This window comes from Psammomys obesus, unplaced genomic scaffold (assembly GCF_907164565.1).
Source record: "Psammomys obesus unplaced genomic scaffold, mPsaObe1.curated_primary_1811, whole genome shotgun sequence".
In the NCBI taxonomy this organism is placed as follows: Eukaryota; Metazoa; Chordata; class Mammalia; order Rodentia; family Muridae; genus Psammomys; species Psammomys obesus.
Genome location: NW_026586662.1, coordinates 1443812 through 1451450, shown reverse-complemented (window position 1 = coordinate 1451450; position 7639 = coordinate 1443812).

Here is a 7639-nt window from a genome sequence, read left to right as displayed (position 1 = left end):
CAGCAGAGCTCCATTTCAGAGTCAGAACAAACCGCTCTTTTGTATGTAAGAGAGCTCACCAGCACGCTGTGAAGTGGAAAGATGTGAATTTATCAGGCTTTGTATAGATTCCAACAGTTGCTCGGATGCAAATTTTGAGAAGTGGATTTGTTTTTTATGACTATCTGCCTAGTACAAAACGTTCTTTACTTGGCTAAAGAGAAAGCCCTTTAATTATCTTTTCAGGAATCCTTGATGAGTGTGTAGATTCTAAAGTTACCGACCAGAGCAGCCCCCTGACAGCCCCTTCTTCTTCTAAACATGAATTAACTGCAAACCACAGTTCTCTTCCCCACACATAGTACTTTTCTCAACACAGAGCAATTAACATCTCCATCAAGTAAAATCTCCAGTTGTATCATATGGTCCAAGCTACTCTCAGGCCACTCACCCATCTGGTTCATTATTTCTGCCATTTGCCAGCATGTGGGTCTGTGTGTGCCTGAGTGGCGAGGGGCGACAGAGGCAGCTGGGTGTCTGGAGTAACACGTTACCACATGTGCCTGGTCAGGTTTTAACCCTCTGTCCTTCTAACGAAGCAGGGCAGGGCAGCTAGCGCTGGTCACAGAACCCTGGGATTTCAGCTCTGATCCATGCTCTGCCTAGTGTCTCTGGAGGACATTCACAGTATGGAAGAAATAAATGTTTGGGATTAATTAGGTGGAAAGTGAGAGCCTGGAACTTTCTCAGCTGTGAAAGAAATTCTACAGATCAAGGAAATAATGGTGATTCTGAATGAAAGACAGAAGCTTTTGAGGCAGTGAAGGAAAATGTATTTAGGAAAATAAACGTGAAAGTCTCAAATTGTGTGTGTCTTCCAAAATCATGCATATGCAGGTTAATTTGTACATACTAGTCAAATCCTTACGTCAAAGGTTAAACTTTATCCTTACCTTTCAGGTGATTTGGTTCTATGGCATTCTACATACAGGTATTTCTACCCAACTATTAATTTTTCTTTAAATTGCTTTGAAAGTGTATAAATATGATTTTAAAAAGTAAAGCTGAAAGGAGAAAGGTTGCGATTTACACACTATTTGGCACTTAATCTGGGAAATGTTCAGCCTGGAGTCTTGCTTATCCACAGTTACTATTTATCAAACTGTCCATCGAAATCACTAGAGAATACAGAGAGCACGCCAGACAGTTCCTGTGATTTGTGAACAGCCATTATTATGTACTGAAAGAAAGAAAAGAGGAAGAAAAAGAAAGAAAAAAGATAGCCCTTCTAACATGTGCTAATTATAACACTTTTGATGAATTATCAGTCAATCCCAGCAAGGGTGTTACCAGCAACACATTTTACTTGTCCTTGTTTCAATGTACTGCTTACATTATTTTCCATCAAAGAAAAAATAAGAACCCAAACTAAAATGTGTGTTTGATAAAGTCTCCTCCCAGGATGTCCAGTGACCTTGTACAGTGTTAGTTGTGGCTGCTGAGCTGGGATGGAAAGTACAGACAGAGAGGCAGAAAGGAGAACGGTCAATGGGCCTTGACACAGTGTGGAGCTCAGCTTACTATGTGCTGCTGTTGGCTCTAACTCCTTTGGTTGCATCTAAACCAACTTCTGCTCATTGAAGATGATGGAGGGCATTAGAACAGGATATGATGGCACTGCAAGGCTGGTGTCTTCTCTACTAGCCTGGGCAGCTTGAGCACATTGTTTAGCCCTTTGTCCTTTCTTCTTTTATTACTTGTAAATTGTGGACAACAGTGGAAAGATTCCGTTAGGCTTGTGGGCACTTTGAACGCAATTATCACAGGAAATACTGAGCCCATGGAGGTATTAGCATTACTCTAGTTCTTGTGGTGGCAGTAGATAAGGTAATGGAGGCAGAGTTGCTGAGCCTACTCGAGACATCATCACTCCATCCATTTCTTCACTGATTGTCACACACTCTGTCCTGTTCCCTTAGATGAACATAACTGCTTTGGACAGTTGTAAACTTCTGAGGCATGAAACTGGCCTCTGGGGTTTCCTCACTTTCCTGTTCCGTTGTCCTTGTTTAGCTTATTTCTCTCCTGCTGCTCTAGTGGATCACGGCCACTCACTCAAGTCCTCAGATACAGCCTAAACTGTCACTTCAGCTGTAGCTCTTCAAAACTGTGCTGTGCAAAGCTCAATCTCCTAAGACACACGACAGACAGAGACACACACAGAGAGACAGAGAGACAGTGAGTCACTGAATTAATTCAAATTGCTCTGTTGACACACTGTATCAACATCATATGTCTGAAGTTCAAAGAGCTCCTGTGGAGAGACTGCGCCTGGTAAAAAAGAATCTTTGAAATGAGAGATTGTCAGACGGAGATTGTAGGCTCACTGGGTAGGGAAACACCTGGGACAGACCATGTTAACATGTACCTGGCAGCTGTCTAGTCACTTCCTGCAGACAGTTCTGTCTACATGTGCGGATGGCTTGGCAAGGTCTGTGTGGGGCTGTGTGAGTGGTTTAGCTGGAGAGACAGATACATGCATCAATTAGATGACAGTACAAACCCAGTGATTAATGATGTTCTGAGACCACATAAAAAGGCCACAAGTAATTTATTAATAATAACTGGTACTCTGATGTGATAGAGTATCTTGTGGTAAAATATAAATACTGGACCATTAGTACCATAAAAATAGACCATTAGTATCACTGAGCATTGTCATGTAACGATCACCACTATTCAGAATCTTTTCATCAAAACCCAAAGGAAACCCCATGACTGTCCCCATTCTTCCCTTCACTTTAGTACCTAGGAACTACTTTATGCCTATTTAGAAGCTGAATCACACAATATGTGCTTTAGCCTTGGCTTCTTTTGCTTAGAATAGTATTTGTAAGGTCATATTGATATGTTGTAGCACATATCAATACTTCATTTATTTTTATGGATGAATAATAATAATAATACTCCATTTTGTGGATATATTTCAATTTGCCTATCTGCTCATCAGTGGTGAACATTAGGATTGGTTCTGTTTTTTGTTTGTTGCTAGCTATTGTGAATAGTGTTTCTCTGGACATTCATGCGGCACTGTTTACACTTCTTGGGGGCTGTACACTCAGAACTACAATTGCTGGGTCAGTTATAATTATTTAACTTAACTGAACCACCAAGCTTAACGTTTCATTTACTTTATCATTACCAATGTATGAGTGCTTTCATTTGTCCACATCCTCTCCAAACTTGCTTGTTGTGCGGATATAAACATGTTTTTGTTTTGGTCCCAGGTGTGGGGTGTGGGACTGATTCAGATGGTCCACAGCAGCAGACTATTTGCCTCATGTGGGATCTGAGAGGAGCTCTTTGCCACCTGCCGGTAGTTTCAGTCTGAGGACTCTGGAGAGAGAATAAATGCCAGAGCCTGGAGAGTGGAGAGAGGAGAAAGGACGAGCCTGTTCCTGCTTCCCCTTGCTGCTCCTGTTTGCTATCTTGAGACAAGAAGATGGAGAACTCCTGAACTGAGGATTGTACTGGCTCTAAGGAACCTGACAACCCTGACCAGCAGGAAGCAGTGAAGAAAGAACTGTGCGCCCTCTCCCACTAACCTGTTCTCTGTCCTACCTGGTGTTGGGGTTTTGGAAGGAATTGGGGTGGAGTAGAAAGAAAAAACATATAATAAACATAAAAGTAAAGAGTAAAAAAGAAAAAGGTATGCCCACACTTGCTGTTCTTCATTTTTGAAGGAAATTCTAGCCAGTGTAGGTGATATGAAATGATATCTAATTGTCATTTCTTTGATGATGTGGGACATGAAACATCTTTTTTATCTGTTTATTAGTCAATTGTATAGTCTTGTGGTATAATTTTAGACATCTTTATCATTTAATTAATATCAAGGACAGGGTGAGCATGATCAGAGGCTTTTAAAGTACGATCAAGAGTCAGGGGCCATGGCAGAATTGGGTTCACATTCTGGAAATGGTGTAACTTAGCCTGGAAAGTGAGGGAGTTGGGGACTGAAGAATATTTGAGCCTCTCAGATAAAGACACACCTTCAGGGGCCGTGATGTAACTGTAATGGTGGATGACTGTGGTTCGTCTTACCTATCAGGCAGGTACTACCCGCAGAATCCTAGTAAGGGCACTGTCTGCACCCGTGCTTAAATAGCTTATCCTGAGACATTTGGCTTTCATGGGGAGGCTTTTGAAAACCTCTGTGGGCCACCAGAAACTTTTACCTTTTTATTTTTATTTTTTTTAAAGAAATAGCTTGTCCTAATTACACCAAGATCTAATATCTTTCAGAAAATGTCTTATTTTTTTTTTTTAAATTTCATTAGCTGGCACACTGGGATCAGACTATAAAAAATGGTCCAGCAGCAGACTATTTGCCTGTTAGACATAAATAACCCAACAGGAACAGAATCCAGGCAGTTTCAAAGAGCTTCTACTCAGGTTGAGAGACCGTTGAGATTAAAAAGGTGAACAGAGAACACAGGCCCAAGAGCCAGCACTTTTCTATCCATAGGCTGGTCCAGCCACCCATAAGAAAGTTGTCTGAGTACATACCCATGTCACCTGTATTTTATATGTAGGTATTATACATGGCCATAGTCATCAGTAACTAAAACACTTTATGCATATTTTTGTACCTTGAGATTATTCTCCTGTCAATCATCTCTAGGGAATTCAGCAAGGCACAGAAAGAAGAGTTTTCATGAGGTGCCTTTGAAAAGATGCCTGCAGTTCCATGGGACTAAAACATGAGGCTGTTTTCAGTTTCAAGTCTCTTTTATCCCCTATACTTCATAATCATTTCTGCTTTATTGGAATTAACATGGTGGATGGGAGGACCTTGTTAAGTCAGGAGTCAAGAGATTCACTACTCACTGGGATTAGACAGGGAAAGCACAGCTTTAAATCCACTTTAAAGCATCTGGAGAAGCCGGTTTCCTGAGACTTAGCCTGCTGCCTCTGCTCCACAGCCACTCTGCATGGTCTTGGGGACTGTGTGAACAGCACTGGCCTGTCACTGGGTGTTTTCATTAGCACGGGAGCCAAACCCCTGGCAACACCAGGACTTGCTGTTTACCTTAAAGGAAGTGCAAAGTACAGATGTTTACCAACTTTAGCTAGTCTCTGCTTTCCGTTATGAACTTAAAATGTGTGTCTCTACGGATAGTGAAATTTGGGGCAGAAACCGCTGAGTTTCAGTTCTATCAGTTATCTCCCTGTGATCTCCAAGTCCTAAAGAATGAAGAACTCGGTGGGAAATTCTCTACCAGACACGGTGATCATGAGATGGCCTGTCTTTAGTACAAGAGTGTGCTCTTAAGAAATATGTTTCAAAGAAAATGAGTCTTTTGTCGCTGTTTTCTTCTTTTGGGCAACTGTGTTTTTAAAAAACATTTGCTCCAAGAATCTTCTCTCCTCTTATTTAGAAAAAAAAAAAAAAAGTCCCACAGCAAAAGTCACATTTGCGCAGAGACAGGCACCAGTGGAGACAACTGGGCAGCATTTGCTGATGTCCTGACTGTATCTGCAGCATTTGTTTCCTGGAGAGCAGGGTGAGATAAGGTGAGATTTTCAGAGATACTGCTAAGCCCTGCGCAGGGCTTTGCCAGGCATGGCTCTGACTTCCAAGGGCATGAGCATTTCAGAATCTTTGTACTTATGACTGGCTGGGTTGTTGGAGGGGCCCTCGGGTGACCCCACCTGAACTGTGTGGATATTGGAGTTGTAAGTATGAGTGTGTGTACAAATTCAAGTTCAAAGAACACACAGAGTATCCCACACAAATGCATAGGGGAAGTTAGAAAAAGTGGACATTACTGCCTTTTTTTTTTTTTTCATCTTCTTCTTCTTTCCCCTAAAGCAGAGTTTACTAAGAGCAGTACACTGAGAAAATATGCTAAGTGCTAACTTCTCTGATGCCAGGTGGTGAGTTTTCCCCATCTTAACTTTTTTTTTTTTTCTGGGGATGGGGATTGGCCCTAGGTTCTTACCCATACAATGCAGGGTTCCCAGAGACCTACATCCTCAGGAACTTCTCTAGCCTTTTATATTTTAGTTTATCTTCATTGCTGTTTTTGCTCTTGAGAGAAAATAGGAACATTGTTGAAGATAAACAATTTTAAATTAAAAAAAAATCATTGGTAATTGCAGCCCTCATTACAACAGATTTTTACTATTTTGGCCTTTTTTTTTTTCTAGTCTCCTCTCTATGGTTGTATGAATGCTTATGTGTAACATCTAGATATTGATTTACTTAGATAGCTGAATGCATACCATGTGTATTTCTTGTCTTTATTTTCGTTAGACATTATAAGATGAAATTTTAGTCTTTCACTCAATACTCTTTGAGCATATGACATGTTTTTTTGTTTATTTTCTTTGTGGGGCACTGTGTTTTGGTTGTGTAATCTGAGTATGTGTGCATTTGAGTGGGGTTCTGTTTACCTGAGCATGTACATGGGGAGACTAGAGGTCAACTTTTAGTGTCTTCCTTTTTGAGATAGGGCCACTTTCTGAAGCCAATTTGGCTGGACTTGGTCGTCAGAGAGCTCCAGGGATCATTATGCCCCTGCCTCCCGCCCACCAGTTCTGTGGTTACAGCTGTGCACTGCCTTGCCTGACTCTTACATGAATGTTTCAGATTGATTTATCATGTTTGCACAGTAGGCACTTTCTTTACTGAGCCATCTCCCCAACCCCCAAACACAGGGCTTTAAAAGACTCAGGATCATCAGGTGAGCACTGTTTTTGTTTTTATGAATACTGAGTATTTTAATGCATATACATTGTCGTAGGTCTTTAATTGTTGCCTTCGTATAGTTCCTGGAAGGAGAAATGATGAATAAAACATAAAAGTACAACTTACAAAGGTTCATAGTAAATTTTGCCCTTACTGAATGAACATGCCATGGACAGCTGTGTATATTCTCATGTCACATTCCCCTGAATTCCATACCTGTTCAATCTGACGTTTAGTATTAAAAAATGGATTCCAGTGATATGCACAAAAATAAAAAAGCAACTTTCCTTTAATTTGCTCTTTTCACTTCTAACTAAGTACACCACAGAGTTGTTTTGTCGCCTGTAAACATATCATAGAATCACCAGATATCTTGATGCATGCCTATAACCCCAGAACTTGGAGTGTGAAGGCAGGGAAATGAGATGTTCAAGCTGGCTTATGTAAAAACCTTAAATGCCAACTTGGACTTCATGAGACTGTCAGAAACAAAGGAACAAACCAAAAGAGTACATTCTTTACTCATATGTCACCTCATTGGCAATCCTCACTCCTTTAAATAGCTCTCAGTCCCAAAACTTCCGGGTGATGTGGTTTGTTTCACTATTTATTTTTGCATATTCTTGTCCATCTATCTTATGATTGTCACGCACAAGGTTTTGATCTTTTTCTGTGAGTCTAATTCAATGTAAAATGTGGATATAAATTTTCAGTTTCCTCCTTTTCTGAGGGGAAGACCTTCTGTGTTGCAGCCTGAGAACACAGTTCTCACCAGCTCATTAGAAGAGCTAAAGGGTAAAAGGGCCGCTGCAATGTGTCCCACTCTCTACACTCTGCCACAACATCATAGTTCCTGGAAAAACTGTGGGGGCACAAACTGTGTGTGGGGGGAGGGATTGGGGTGAG